At 46.4% G+C, this 16,615-nt stretch overlaps 2 protein-coding genes across 12 annotated transcripts in view; one reads left to right on the top strand and one right to left on the bottom strand.

The window, feature by feature from the left end:
• The window catches only part of cmss1 (cms1 ribosomal small subunit homolog), a 394,620-nt gene that overhangs the window by 84,715 nt on the left and 293,290 nt on the right, over window positions 1-16,615 (bottom strand). The gene's annotated exons all lie outside the window — the stretch shown is intronic.
• Window positions 1-16,615, top strand: part of filip1l (filamin A interacting protein 1-like) — a 279,316-nt gene that overhangs the window by 37,772 nt on the left and 224,929 nt on the right. The window lies entirely within an intron of this gene.

The raw sequence follows: 16,615 nt of genomic DNA on the forward strand, positions 1-16,615 counted from the left end.
GTGGCTTTGTCTTTTTTGATTAATTCCTGTTTCCCTCTCCATCAAAAAAAATCAGAATTACTTTTTAAAAGACATGTGAAACAAGTGCTATTGAGAAAGAACAATAATAAACCCAATGAGTTAACATTCTTGTGTCATTTTTCTTTCCAAAATGGCAGTCTTAGGTCATTTGTGATTTTCTTACAGCATTTCCTTTTTCTGGGTTATTTGTACTTCTGTAATTATTTCCTCCTGAATATTTGTCTTTGTAGTTATTATGCTATTAATTTTGACATTAATTCAACTTCAAGAATGAGAGAACTGGAAAACATTCTCCACTGAAAACATTACTCACTACACTGTAGATGGAGCTTGGGAATTCAGACAGCTACTCCGAATTATGACTTAACTGCGATCTAATACTACTCAACCTTGAGCTTTTATTGGGGAGGAAAGGAGAATATTGATGAGTACATAGTTTCTCTTTTGCATACTTTAAGAACTCGCCATTATATACAGTATTCCACACCCAAGAGAGTAGATGGACAATCTGATTCTAATACCACTAACTGGATATTAGGGGGCACTTGTGGAAGGCTGGGAGCAGTTCTCTTTCCTATTTTTCCTCCTATCATGAGGTATTTTTGCTTTATTAGATAGGTTTCTTGGTGGGAAAACACTTTGAACAAAAGTACTCTAGGCTTTTCAACCCATTTAAATAGCCATTTTCTGAGCCTAAAATTATACTCGGCTGCAATTCCCTAACTAAACCAGTTTATTACATCACACACGTGCTACGACATAATGACCTACATTAAAATCCAAGCAATTTAACCTTTACTCCCTACCCACCCAGTACAAAAGTGTATATATGACCTTTATATTGATGCAACATTTGCACTCATTTTTATGGCACCGCATAGATTTTTATTCAGGGCCTGAATATCTTAGAATTTTGGACATTAATATACCCAAACAATTTTACTGAACTGTTGCTACTGTCACAATATTCAATTCCTGCCACTAGATGTAGCTAGAATACTACGTAAAATACAAACAGTAGATCATAAAACAAAAATAACTGCTGGAAATTGGACATTAAAATTTTTAAATGCTGGAAATACACTGCAGGTCTGACAGAATCTGAAAAGCGAAAGCATAGGTTAATATTCCAGGTGTAGCCCCTTTGACAGAACAGTTCTGAGTTGTGACAAAGGTTCTAAACCTGAAATATTAACCTATTACAACAACAAAAGCTTGTATTTATATAGCGCCTTTAACGTAGTAAAATGTCCCAAGGCGCTTCACAGGAGTATTATAAGACAAAAAGTTTGACACCGAGCCACATAAGGAGAAATTAGGGCAGGTGACCAAAAGCTTGGTCAAAGAGGTAGGTTTTAAGGAGTGTCTTAAAGGAGGTAAAAAAGGTAGGTTTTAAGGAGTGTCTTAAAGAGAGGCGGAGAGGTTTAGGGAGGGAATTGCAGAGCTTAGGGCCTTGGCAACAGAAGGCATAGCCACCAATGGTAGAGCGATTATAATCAGGGATGCTCAAGAGGGCAGAATTAGAGGAGCGCAGATATCTCTGAGGGTTGTGGGGCTGAATGAGATTATAGAGACAGGAAGGGGCGAGGCCATGGAGGGATTTGAAAACAAGGATGAGAATTTTGAGATCAAGGCGTTGCTTAACCGGGAGCCAATGTAGGTCAGCGAGCACAGGGGTGATGGGTGAACGGGACTTGGTGCGAGTTAGGACACAGGCAGCTGAGTTTTGGATCACCTGAAGTTTATGTAGGGTAGAATGTAGGGAGCCAGCCAGGAGTGTGTTGGAATAGTCAAGTCTAAAGGTAACAAAGGCATTAGTTCAGATACCAATGAATACCAATTTAGGGTTTTATTACAAACTATAGATCATGTTACTTTGCAAAATTAGAAATAATTTGCCATCAAAATTTTCATATCCCCAGCAAATGAAATGGGACTGTCTATTACCAGATGACACTTTTACAGGGTTTACAGTACTTCAAGTTATGCCAATAGATGTTTTGATAGAACTTTGAGTATGGTATAGATGACAAGCCAGGTTTACCTACTGGAGAATGATGTTGACAAAATAAAATGATCAATACTTTTACTACAAAGCTTAAAGGATTAACACACCAAATGTAGTGGAAGCTCTATCTCATGTGTTACAAATTGCCATTGACCCTGATCCAAAACTACTGCTCTTCTTGCTCAATGATAACAGCTGAAAAAAGACTAAGCTTCAATCAACTCAACTTAATAGGATCACAAGCAATCATAGTAAGGCCACGTATTCCCGCCAGGCATCAATGGCTAAATGCAGCAAAAAGAAATTATACAGATAAACATCAAATATTTTTTTAAATCCTACTTGAATTGTGACTACTAGACTCAACTATAATTCAAACCAAAACCAGCTGAGCAGATTTTTTTGTGAAAAAGTACACCGAAATAAACTGTTGCTATTGGGCCATCAAATCAATAGAATATTTTCTGCTGGTCTGGAGACCAACGGAATGGATTCTAGACCTCATAACCATAAAGGTTCCTTCCTAGTTTGCCACAGTTTAACATCCAAGAGAATCTTGACTGCTAGAAATTTCCATTCCTATAATTACAATACTCAACACCTGATATACCTATCAATTCATCCAATGAAAAGCGACGAGTTAAGATAGTAACTATAGGTTTTTATTGGCTAAATAACAGAGCCCACCCTCGTGGGCGATCGGGTCCAACAAGGGGGAATACCAGCCAGTCGACCATCTTTATACCTGGGCAAGCAGGCGGAGCCATGGGCGGAGTCAGCTGTGGTCAGCCCAGGTATAACAGCGTGACAAGAGGTGACCTTGTGTAGTGACACAACAGTGTAAACAGTGATAACCATAGTGTAACGATATAAACAGTGATAACCATAGTGTAACGATAGTGAACGATAAAAGTGGTTTACCACATTCACCCCTTGTTTAGATTTGAGTCCGGCGGGGTGAAGTGTACTACCAGTTCGGGTATGTCAGTCTGTCCGGAGGCCTCGTAAGTCTTTCTGATTGGCGCAGCAGCGGCGGCGGTGATGCAGTATCCGATGTTAATGCTGGTGTCTGCGTGGTCGGCGAAGGCTCGTGGGGTTCCGGCATGCCGTCTACCTGGGCTGGATTTGGGGGGGTGGGGGGTAACGGTGGTGTCTCAGGGGTGCCCGAGGGTGCAAGGTCTCGTAAGGAGACTGTGTCCTCCCGCCCGTCTGGGTATGCCACATAGGCGTACTGGGGGTTGGCGTGCAGGAGGTCCACCCTCTCGACCAGGGGGTCCGTTTTATGGGCCCTCACGTGCTTTCGCAGCAAGACGGGCCCTGGAGAAGTCAGCCATGTTGGTAGCGAGGTTCCCGTAGTCGACTTCCTGGGGAAAACAAACATTCGTTCATGGGGGGTGGCGTTAATGGCCGTGCAAAGCAGTGACCGGATGGAATGCAGCGCTGCCGGGAGGACTTCCTGCCAGCGAGAGGTTGGCAGGCCCTTAGACTTTAAGGCTAAGAGAACGGCCTTCCAGACAGTCGCGTTCTCTCTTTCCACCTGACCGTTCCCTCGGGGGTTGTAGCTGGTGGTCCTGCTTGCAGCAATGCCTCTCGCTAGTAGGAACTGGCGAAGTTCCTCGCTCATGAAGGATGAGCCCCGGTCGCTATGTATATAGTTCGGGAACCCGAACAAGGCGAAGAGGTCGTTCAGGCATTTGATGACCGTGGTACTGGTCATGTCTGGGCAGGGGAAGGCAAAGGGGAAACGGGAGTACTCATCAATGATGTTGAGGAAGTACACATTACGGTCAGAGGACGGGAGGGGCCCCTTAAAATCGATGCTCAAGCGCTCGAAGGGGCGGATGGCCTTGATCAGGCTTGCTCTGTCCGGCCTAAAGAAATGCGGTTTGCATTCGGCACAGGTTTGGCAGTTCCTGGTCATGGTCCTGACCTCCTCGATGGAGTAGGGCAGGTTGCGGGCCTTAATGAAGTGGTAAAGTCTGGTGACCCCGGGGTGGCAGAGGTCGTTGTGGAGGGTCTGCAGTCTATCAATTTGCGCGTTGGCGCATGTACTTCGTGATAGAGCATCTGGGGGTTCGTTCAGTTTACCCGGCCGGTACAAGATATCATAATCATAGGTGGAGAGCTCGATTCTCCACCTCAAGATCTTGTCGTTCTTGATTTTGCCCCTCAGCTTGTTATTAAACATAAAAGCGACCGAACGCTGGTCGGTGAGGAGGGTAAATCGTTTGCCTGCCAGGTAATGCCTCCAGCGTCTTACTGCCTCCACGATCGCCTGGGCCTCCTTCTCGACCGAAGAGTGTCGGATCTCAGGGCCCTGGAGGGTCCTTGAGAAGAAGGCCACAGGTCTCCCCGCCTGGTTAAGGGTTGCTGCTAGGGCGAAGTCGGATGCATCGCTCTCCACTTGGAAAGGGATGGACTCATCCACCGCGTGCATTGTGGCCTTAGCAATGTCTCCCTTTATGAGGGAGAAGGCTGCGCACGCTTCTGCCGTCAGGGGGAAGGAGGTTGACTTCATGAGGGGTCTGGCTTTGTCCGCATAATTCGGCACCCATTGGGCATAGTAGGTGAAGAGCCCCAGGGTTCTCTTCAGCGCCTTTGGACAGTGGGGGAGGGGAAGCTCCATGAGGGGGCGCATTCTTTCGGGGTCGGGGCCGATGACTCCGTTCTCTACTACGCAGCCGAGGATGGCGAGACGCGAGGTGTTAAACACGCATTTCTCCTTATTGTAAGTGAGGTTCAGCCGTTCGGCCGTACGGAGGAATTTCTCCAGATTAACATCGTGGTCCTGCCGGTCGCGGCCGCAGGTGGTGACGTTATCTAGATAAGGGAACGTGGCCTGCAGCCCGTTCTGGTCAACCATCCGGTCCATCTCCCTTTGGAAGACCGAAACCCCGTTGGTGACGCCGAAGGGAACCCTAAGGAAGTGGTAGAGGCGGCCATTCGCCTCGAAGGCGGTATACTGGCGGTCCTCTGGGCGGATAGGGAGTTGGTGATAGGCCGACTTAAGGTCGATGGTGGAGAATACCCGGTACTGTGCAATCTGATTGACCATATCAGATATGCGGGGAAGGGGGTATGCGTCCAGCTGGGTGTACCGGTTTATGGTTTGGCTGTAGTCGATGACCAGGCGGTTTTTATTGCCGGTCTTAACGACTACGACCTGGGCACGCCAGGGGCTGTTGCTCCTCTCGATGATGCCCTCCTTCAGGAGACGCTGCACCTCAGAGCTAATAAAAGCTCTGTCCCCGGCACTGTACCGCCTGCTCTTGGTGGCGACGGGTTTACAGTCGCGGGTGAGGTTAGCGAACAGGGAGGGGGGCGGGACCTTGAGGGTGGATAGGCCACAGGTGGTACGCGGTGGGCGGTTTAAAGGCTGCTGGTTGTCGACTGTGAGTGGAGGGAGGAATCCACCGTATGCCAAAGTGACACTTTGAAGGTGGGATTGGAAGTCCAGCCCTAGTAGGACGGCAGCGCAGAGCTGGGGCAGGACGAGGAGTTTAAAATTTTTATACTCCGTGCCCCTAACCGACAGGGTCACAGCACAGTAGCCGCTGATGTCTGTAGAATGGGACCTCGACGCCATCGAGATCCGGTTGCGCGTTGGCCGGACAGTGAGGGAGTAGTGGCTCACTGTGTCTGGATGGATGAAACTCTCCGTGCTTCCGCTGTCAAACAGGCAGGTCGTGGCGTGGCCGTTTACTTTGATGTCCATCATGGACTTGGACAGGTGATGCGGGCGAGCTTGGTCCAGTGTGACGGAGGCTAGTGTGTGGCTGAGCGAGCTGCTGTAGTCTGCGGGTGAGGCGGTGGTCGGGTCTGGAGACAAGGTGGCGGTCGAGTGTGGTGGGCAAAATGGCGGCGCCCACGACGTTGAATAAAATGGCGGAGAAGGTGGCCGCCCCCACAATTCACATGAGGCATTGCTGGCGTCGGTGGCCTTGATCAAAGATGGCCGCCCCCACGACTCACACGAGGGGATACTGGCATCTGTGGCCTTGATGAAAGATGGCCGCCCCCACAACTCGCATGAGGCACTGCTGGCGTCTGTGGCTCTCCCCCTGCAGGCCTTCGCGAAGTGGTCTTTCTTGTGGCAATCAGAGCAAGTCGCGTTTCTTGCAGGGCAGCGCGTCCTCGGGTGTTTCGCCTGGCCACAGAAGAAGCAGACGGCAGCCCGATCGCGGGGCTCCGATGTCGCAGCCGGTACCGGGGGTGGCGGTCCCGATCGGTTCTGGGACGCCGACGCTGAGGTAGGTCCCAAAGGCGGCGGTGCGAGGGGTATTGCGGCCGGGGTCGGGCCGGAGTCCCAGGGTCGCGCAGCACAGTACCTGGAGTACGCCTCGAGGTCCCGATGGGCCACTTCCAGAGAGCGAGCGAGGGCTGCAGTTGTATTCAGGTCGAGGTCCTTCGATTTGAGCAGTCTTTGCCGTGAGTAGTCGGACCGAAGGCCTTTCACGAAGGCATCGCGGATATTCCCTTCAGTATTTTCTGCAGCCGTTACAGCTTTAAAGTCACAGTCCCTGCCGAGTGTTTGTAGCGCCCGTAAAAATTCATCTACAGACTCTCCTGGCTGTTGCGAGCGGGATCTTAGGAGATGTCTGGCATACATAGAGTTTACCGGGCTCCGGTACTGCTCTTTCAGCAGGTTGAGGGCGTCCTCGTATGTAGTAAGGTCCTGGATGAATGCAAATATTTTAGGGCTCACTTGGGTGGTCAGAACTCTTAGTTTGGATCCCGGAGGCACGCCGGATTCTCCCAGGTAGGATTCGAAACAGCTCAGCCAGTGTTTGAAGTCGAGGGCTGAGTTCGCTGCCTGTGGGTTTAGATCCAGGTATGGCGGTCGGAGGGCTCGCAGCCAGGCCGGCTGCTGTGGCTGTTGTAGCTGGCCGTTTGGCTGGTCGTTTTGCTGCTCCGATCCACTCATTTCAAAATTTAGCCAATAAAATTGATATACCTATCAATTCATCCAATGAAAAGCGACGAGTTAAGGTAGTAACTATAGGTTTTTATTGGCTAAATAACAGAGCCCACCCTCGTGGGCGATCGGGTCCAACAAGGAGGAATACCAGCCAGTCGACCACCTTTATACCTGGGCAAGCAGGCGGAGCCATGGGCGGAGTCAGCTGTGGTCAACCCAGGTATAACAGCGTGACAAGAGGTGACCTTGTGTAGTGACACAACAGTGTAAACAGTGATAACCATAGTGTAACGATATAAACAGTGATAACCATAGTGTAACGATAGTGAACGATAAAAGTGGTTTACCACAACACCAAACTAAGAAGTTTGTGAAATATAAGGAAAATGTGAAATATAATGGTTGACCTAGTTTGTCATTAAAAAGCAGGCACACCAAACACAACTTGGCGATTTCCACAAAGAAGGCGATGCATAACAATAGCCCAATGTCTCTCTCTCTCTCCCTTGCTCTTTGTACAAAAAAACCACAGACTTAACCCGAATTCATGCTTAAAAGATCACTGCTACAATGTTGTTGATCTGGCAAGTGAGAAGGTTCATGGAGTTCACCCTAGTGATTCCTTATATGACAAGTTCCTGATCTCGATATGTTAAGAAGTAGTTTGCACTTCTGAACAAGAAGGGATATAGTGATCCTGGACATCTCTCCTCGCTTTCGGTGACAATGTTAAATTCAAGAATGTCACAGGCAAGGAAGCAGTTCACTACCTCACCGGCTCCGCCTGTGTCGAATTAAAGAAAGAACTTGCACTTGTATAGAACTTTTCACGACCTCAGGATGTCCCAAAACGCGTTGCAGCCAATGAAGTACTTTTGAAGTGTATTCACTGATGTAATGTAGGGAAATCAGAATTATGATGATCCAAAAAGGAAAGAAGAAAAACAAATTCTGAACCTAGGATCTCCTGGTTATTAGGTAGGTGCTTTAACTAACTCAGCCACAAATTCAAGAGGTCACAGAAGAGGAGCTCAGGTACCGTTCAGAGGTAGTGAGGAGCAGAGCAAAGCGGCTAATCCCCAGCATAGGAAGAACTATGATAAACAATTTAATACTCCAAGGCTCTCCAGCCTTGAAAAGAGACATCTCAGAGGGAGCCTTTTAGAAGTCCATTAAAATTAACCAAACAGAGAAAATGAACCTGAAACAATGTGCTAAAGCAGCAGGATAAGGCAACACAGCTCCAGGGTTATGAAGGGCAAATTTAGAACATACACGAGGATGTATTTTTTTTATACACAGATCGTGCTCAACATCTGGACTGAGTTATCAGGAAGGGTGGTTGAGACCGATTAAGTACCTATGGTGATGAATGATCCTTCAAAGCAAGCACTTTGCCTCTTCCATTAGTCTAAAAATTGCTTGTATGCATCTGTCTATTCTACCAATTTTTCCAATATCTTCTAACCTTATGTTTCAATCATCCATTTTTATTTTGTTTCATGCTTCAACAGTCTTGTCAGAAGGAATCTGAGAGCAGGTATTTTGTATAGAGATTCTCCCAATATGAATTTCCCCAGAAAGCTTCCTTTAATTTACACAGATTAAATTTGCATTCCGAACTGTTAGGCATCATGTCAAATTGTCAATTATCAACTTTAGTTGTTTTCCTGAAATGGCAAAAAAAAGCTGTAACAAACTACCATATATTCATAGTTGGTCAAGCAGTCAGAGTGGCATGAAGTTCAAACTTAAATGGGAAGCTTCTACTATAAAATGGAAACAGGTGTATAGAGTCCTGAAACAGACAACATGCACTGCCCTGAGTATACATTATTCATAGAATTCTCTTTTATCTGAAGCAGACTCTCTCATGTGGGTGCAACTGAACCTATGAATTCCTAGAGGCAGGCTGAAGCCAAAGTTTCATGCATCGCCGAGCATTTCAATTCAATGACCACTGACAGCCCTCCAGCTACCTTGGCCAAGTGACCATTCTTCACTTTTTCCAGCATGTGTAGTTTTGGGTGCCCCATTATAGAAAGCATACAGCAGGGATACACAGGATGATGCCAGGGATGGGAAACTATAGTTATGAGGAGACACCCAAGATACTGGGACTATTTCTACTTGAACGGAGAAGACTAAAAGGAGACTTAATAGAGGTTTTTCAATTTATTAAGGGTTTTGATAAAGTGAATAGGGAAAGATTACTTTTCCGGTTGGGGAGTCAGTGACGAGATGGCATCAATTTAAAATTGTCACTAAGAGTGTAGTGAGAGTTATGGGGAAATTTCTTTATGCAGATGGTTGTTACAGTATGGAATGCTTTGCCACAGGGAGTAGTTGAGGCAGAGACCATTGCCTGTTTTAAGGGAAAAGGGGATAAATATTTGAAGCACAGGAAGATACAGGCCTATGGAGAGAGTGGGGCAGTGGGAGTGGGATTAGTTTTGGACTACTCTGGCAAACAGCCTGCACAGACGCAGTGCGCTGACTGGCTTCCCTCTGCTGTAACTGGCTGTAGTTCTGTGGTTCTTGATATCTAGCATGGGTCATTGAACAACAAGGATGAAAACGATTCTTCCACAAGCAGTTTGATATATTCCGCTACAGCAGTTGTACAATTTTGCATACCTCATTTTTATTGGCAAATACCAATGATTTTTAATGTAGACAATGGATTATCCAGATTGGTCTAGAGTGAGGTCATTAGTTATATACTTTGTTGTTGCCAAGAGGAATGAAATATACTAGTTTGAACAGATACTGGATGCACGTTTCTACTCTGCCTTCCATAAACACAGAAATGTCTCTGTTGTAACCCTTCCACGAAGCCACTTAGCCACATTTCCCATAATTTCTGGCATTTGTGCTGCCAAAATGTAATACCAAGCATATTAAAAATTTGGCATAACAACAGAAAATGCTGGAAAAACTCAGCAGGTCAGGCAACATCCGTGGAGAGAAATTTGAGTTGACGTTTTGGGTCGAACCCTTCTTCAAAACTGGAAAGAAAAGAAGATAGATCGGAGGCAGGGCTGCGATCGGACAAAAGAAACAAAAGAAGTAAAAGAGTGGCAGAAGAAAATCAACCATTTGGTAAATAGGCAGATTTACCTCGGACAGTAACCCAGAAAATAAATCACCCAGAAAAAAAAATCCAGCTTTACTATCTATTGTTCTGTTCCTGGGACTAGGGACAGGGTCACTGGCAAGGCTTGGAAGCTAAGCAGAGCCAGGCCTGGTTAGTACCTGGTAGGGGTGACCATCAGGGAAGACCAGGTGCAGAAGGTCACGGAAGGAGCCCCGAGAAGGGGCGGTTGGTGAGAAGGTCACGGAAGGAGCCCCGGAAGGGGCGGCTGGTGAGCAGGCCAGGGCATTGGGCTGAAGATTGTCGGACAGGAGGAATGGTGGAAATGGAATGGCGGCGCGCGCAGACGCAGCAGCTTTGCTTCTCCCAGGATGGTGCTATTTACGTTAAATGTTAATGTTATTTGTACTGGACTCATGGGAGCTTGCAAGATCACATTTCGTTGTTCATGTACTTGTGCATTGTACAATGACAATAAAGTTGAATTATTATTATGTTCACTTAGTTCCCTTAGGCCAGAGAGCTCAGTAAGTGGTTCAAGTCAATTCAACAACAATAACTTGCATTTATATAGTGCCTTTAACGTGGCAAAATATCCCAAGGCGCTTCATAGAACTTTAATCAGCCAAACATCGACACTGAGTCTAAGGAGATATTAGCAGGTGACTAAAAGCTTGGTCAAATAGGTGGGTTTTAATGAGGGTCTTAAAAGGAAGCGAGAGAGGTGGCGAGGCAGAGAGTTTTAGGGGGAGTTCCAGAGCTTACAGCCCAGACAACTGAAGGTGTGGCCGCCAATGGAGGGGCAAGGGGAATGGGAGATGTACAAGAGGCCTGAATTGGAGGAATGCAGAGTTTTCGTGGGGTTGTTGGGCTGGAGACGGTTACAGCTCAGGAGGAACGAGGCCATGAAGTGATTTGACTACAAGGATGATCATTTTTAATTTGAGGCGTTGGGGGGTGCTGGGAGCCAATATAGGTTAGAGAATAAATGGGTGACCAGTGAGCAGCATTTGGTGCAAGATAGAATATGCGCAGCAGAAATTTGGAGGAGTTGGTTTATGGAGGGTGGAGAATGGGAGGCCGACCAGGAGAATACTGGAATAGTCAAGATTGAGGGTGACAATGGGGGATGGGCAGAGGCAGAGGCAGAGGCAGAGAATGGTGATATTAGAGGTGGAAATGGGTGATCTTTGTGATGGAGAAGATATAGGGTCAGAAGCTCAGCTCAGGGTCAAACAGGACACCAAGGTTGTGAACAGGTGGATTCAACCTGGGACAGTGGCCAGCGAGGGGCATTGAATTGATGGCAAGTGTACAGATTTTGTGGCAGGGGCCAAAGACGATAGCCGGAATTTTCACGGGAAGAAAACAGGTGGGTTGGAGACGGGTTGTGCTGGGGGAGTGAAAGTTGTAAAAATTTCAAACTCGACCCCAACCCGTTCACTTTCACCTTTTACTCAGGCGGGACGGTGGGGCAGGCAGCCAACCTGCTGCCAAGAGGCGGGTTGGCAATTTAAATATGATAATAAGGCAGAAGCCTCTACTTTAACCAGCTTTGCAGGTTTTACTGCAGGTGGCCAGAAATCCTGGGGCTCGGGATTCCTGATTAGGGTTGCAAAGGGGTGGAAAGTTTCCGGTAAATTTCCGGAAATTTTCCACGGGAAGTTTAGCTTGGGAATTTTGCCCAAAAAAGCACATGCTAGCATAATATTGTTTTTTTTTGTATTTCTTTCTTTTTTTTCCACAGGTCCTCTCTTAAAATTACTAACAGAGATGGAATCTTAATTATTAAGGAATTTCTTAATCAATATATGTTTATCTTCTTACTTGGCTTGTTTTAATAATTACAAGTTTTGTGTGTGACTGTGAACAAATGTGTCCTGATTGGTTGGATGAGTGGATGAGCGATTAGCTCCCTCTATTTGTAATATTTGCATATCAAATTGTGATTGGCCTGCAGGCATCTGTAAGACTGCTATAGTTTTTTTAAGATCCAGGTTAGGGGTCCTGAGGGAAGTCATTTTGTTTTCTGCTGATGTTGTGATGATGCAGTAAGTAAATCAGACTTTATACCAAATAAACCAGTTACTTGTTGAACTCTGTTGTCCTTCAATTTAAAATATACAAAATAATACACTATTGATGATGTAGCGTCGTGTGTGTACAGGTCATGCTTCCATCACATGGAGCATCAGCAAAAATGTACTCACCCTGTTGCAATCGTGCTGATCAACCGCAGTTCGACACAGAGATGAATGCCCTTTATTTCTCTGCATAGAACAATGCCACGTTTACCGTCGGATGTGTGGAAGCATTTTGCCCCAGGCATTAAAGATGGAAAGGCTGTGTACATGTGCAAACACTGTAGAAAGCCATATGTAAAGAATGCCACAAAGATGCAGCAGCATTTATCCAAATGCAACAACTTCACTCAAAGCTCACAGCAGTCAGCCCAGAGTTCCTCTGCTTCCATTCAAGAAGATGATGGTTCTCATTCAGCATCAGGCTCCTTATCATCAGCAATTCCTGGCCCACTTGGAAGGTTCTTTGATACAATGGATAACCATAGCCAGAAGAATGCAGATGAGTGCCTTGCTCGAGCTGTATATGCAACAGGCTCACCCCTCATGCTCACAGCCAATGTGTACTGGAAGAGATTTTTCAATGTTATTCGCCCTGCATACTGTCCTCCCACCAGACATGCTTTGTCTACTTATTTGCTGGAGGCTGAGTATAACAGAGTCCAAGGAAAGCTCAAAGAAACGATAGCGATGGCAGACTGTGTTGCAGTTATCTCAGATGGGTGGTCAAATGTACGAGGGGAGGGCATCATAAACTACATCGTCTCCACTCCTCTCCCAGTGTTCTTCAAGAGCACAGACACGAAGGACAACAGACACACAGGCACATACATTGCTGATGAGCTGAAAGCGGTCATCAACGATCTTGGATCACAAAAGGTCTTTGCAGTAGTTACTGACAATGCTGCGAATATGAAGGCTGCTTGGGCTCAAGTGGAGGAGGCCTACCCTCATATTATGTCTATTGGGTGCGCAGCTCATGGGCTTAACCTGCTCCTCAAGGACATCATGGGTTTGAGAACCATGGAAGCACTGTACAAGAGAGCCAAGCAAGTTGTTAAGTATGTCAGGGGAAAACAGGTAGTTGCAACAACCTACAACTCCAAGCAAATGACAAAGAACAAGAACACCGCACTGAAGCTGCCCAACAACACTAGATGGGGTGGTGTTGTCATAATGTACAACAGCCTTCTGGAGGGTAAGGAGTCGCTGCAAGAAATGGCAATATCCCAGTCTGGGGATATGGAAACCACCATCAAGAAAATACTGCTGGATGATGTGTTTTGGGAGAGAGTGGTTAGCAGCCTTAAACTACTCTCACCAGTAGCATCTGCAATTGTTCAGATTGAAGGCGATGACGCTGTCTTGTCAGATGTTCTCAGGCTTTTTACTGATTTAAAAGAACAAATCAGCATTGCCCTACCCACATCCCTGCTGCTCAAAGCAGAGGAGAAGGCAATTGTTCAATTCATACAGACGCGTCAAGAATTTTGTGTCAAGCCGATTCATGCTGCAGCATACATGCTGGACCCAAAGCATGTTGGGAGACCAATACTTTCTGGCGAACAGATCAACAGCGCTTACAGTGTGATTTCTACCCTCTCACACCATCTCAATCTGGATGTGGACAAAGTTCTGGGAAGTCTGGCAAAGTTCTCTACCAAGCAAGGTCTTTGGAATGGGGATGGGATATGGGAATCATGCAAGCATATCAGTGCACATACCTGGTAGAAGGGACTTTGTGCATCGGAGGCCCTGTCACCTATTGCATCGGTGATACTCCAAATCCGCGGCCTCTGAACGAAACTGGTCACTTTTTGGGAATACGCATACAAAGGTGCGCAACAGGCTGACTAACAAGAGAGTGGAGAAACTGGTGGCTATCCGGGCGAACCTACAACTTATTGAGCCAGATACAGAAGTGTCCACCACACAGCTAGACACTGACAGAGGAGGAAATGGACACGTCAGAGCCAGAGTCAGAGAATCAGGAGGAGCAATGAGGAGTAGAAGACTCAAAGGGACAAAATAAGGACAAATTACAGGCTAAATAAGCTGACGCTCTTTTTATTTTATTTTAGATGGGTCTTTTTTGTGGGGGTTCAATAAAGTTCAAAATTATAACCTAAATAAAGTTTTGAAAGCCTGTTTTTATTTGTATGGAACAGTATGTCTATTTTGACGACAAAGATAATATAAGGGTCAGAGACAAAAACCATCAGTGTGCAAAAAAACTCAAAATTCCCATAAATTCCCCAAATTCCCATAAATTCCTGAAAATTCCCATGGAAAGTTTCCTCTTTTAAAAATTCCCAGAATTTTGCAACCCTATTCCTGATAGCTGCAACGAGGTCGCCTCAGCCTCGGGGTACAATCCTCGTGGGCCGGGAGGAGCAGGAGTGCTCCCTCCTGGTCCCCCCCAAGCTCACCCACCAGCAGCCCTCCCCTTCCCGGGGCCAGGTTCAAGGATCGGACACTACTGGGGATCGTGACTCAGCCCCGGGGATTAGACCCCCCCCAATCCCGGGACCGCGACTCAGCCCCGGGGTCGGGGATCGGACCCCCCCAGGGAGCGGGACTCAGCCCCGGAGTCAGGGATCGGAACCCCCGGGGGAAGGGAGCGCCCCCCGGATCGCGACTCAGCCCTGGGGCTGGGGATCAGACCCCCCCAGGGATCGTGACTCAGCCCCGGGGTCAGGGATCGGACCCCCACCCTTCTCCCAACCATCCTGGGCCCAGCATCTACCCGATCCTGCAGCCTCCTGGTCCGCATTCCCCGCTCGACTAGCAGCCAGCCTGTCAATCAGGCTGACTTCCGTGCAGGGATCCCACCCTTTACGTCGCACGCATGCTGTTGAGTTTTTAAATGGATGAAATTGCAGCTCATCCAGATGTTGGGCAAGCAGTTTGACACCAGAGGCAGTGGTGAGGTGGAGAGAGGTGATGGAGAGTTAGAGCTAGGAGTCTTCACTGTACATGTAGAACCTGATTCCCATGTCTTCGGATGATGTCAAGGGGCAGCCTGTAGATCTGGAAGAAGAGGAGGCCAAGGATAGATCTAAGATCCTTGGGGGCCTCCAGAGGTAATGGTGCCAGGCCATTTCTGAAGATCCTCTGGCTGTGGTTAGATAAGAGTGGAACTAAGCAAGCACAGTTCCATTGAGCTGGACAACAGAGGAGAGGCGTTCGAGGAGGATGGTGTGGTCAACTGTGTCAAAGGCTGCATAGAGGTCAAGGAGGGGGAGGAAGGCAGATTTATTGTAGTGGACCATGGTCAGAGTCACAGAGGATGTCATTTGTGACTTTGATTAGGGCCATTTAAATGCTATGGCAGGGACCAAAACCTGATCGTAGCGATGTAAACATGGAGTTGCGGAAAGATGAACATGGATATGGGAGGCAACAACACATTCGCAAACTTTAGAGAGGAAAGGGAGGTTGGCGATGGGGTGATAGTTTGCAAGGACAGAGAGTCGGGTGGGGTTTTTGAGGATGGGTGGTAACGGTCACACTAAATGTTACCGGGGCTTACTACTTATAAATAAATATTCAAAAATACCAATAGAAATTAAATTGATATTGTTTGTAATTTTTTAAAATTTTTTTAATTTTTTTTTTAATAAAAGGTGCTGTCTCTAACACGCACTCATTATGTTCACATTTTATGAATTTGTGCTTTACGAAACCAAATTATATTAATAAAAATAGAGACAATGATGTATGGTGTGTAAAACAATCTTGTCAGTACATGTTTCATTTTGCCAACAGCCTGTTCTATTGATAACTATCCTTCTGGGTATGTGAGGCCATTGACTGAGTAAGATGAAGTCCTACATATGGAATGCATCAATTTAATTGGTGGGGATGACATCAGGATTTATAAACGTATAAGGAGGATGACAGCACACTTGAAACAACCTCTTTAACTCATTACCTTACCAAATCCAAACGAAATCCTTTCAATATGGGGTAGACCAGAGAAAATACTACACCAGTACTGAAATGGAGTTTTTCTTTTGTTTCAATAGTTGATTGAATTTTAGAAGATCAGCAAACACTTTGCAAATAGGGGCTATTTCCTAAATTTGCAGCAGCTTTAAATCATAACCAAACAGTCCTGTACCAGTGGCTGCTCCAAAATTATTTTAAACAGGAGATCACCATAAAAGAAAGAACTTGCATTTACGTCGTGCCTTTCACAACCTCAGGACGTCCCAATTAAGTACTTTTGAAGTGTAGTCACTGTTGTAACGTAATTGATATTGGTTTAGTCCTTTCCCTAATCAAAGAGCCATACTTTAGCAGGATTTGTCCCTTTTCCTAGATATTCACTAGAATTATAAGATAATGTGGAGCATAAGTTATAAGATAAACATACAGCACAGAAGGAGGCCATTCAGCCCATCGTGTCTGTGCCAGCTCTTTGAAAGATCTATCCAATTAGTCCCACTCCCCTGCTCTTTGCCTATAGCCCTGCAAATGTCTCCTTTTCA

The sequence above is a fragment of the Somniosus microcephalus genome, chromosome 14 (assembly GCF_052327205.1).
Source record: "Somniosus microcephalus isolate GS21.2 chromosome 14, FLI_Smic_1.0, whole genome shotgun sequence".
NCBI lineage: Eukaryota > Metazoa > Chordata > Chondrichthyes > Squaliformes > Somniosidae > Somniosus > Somniosus microcephalus.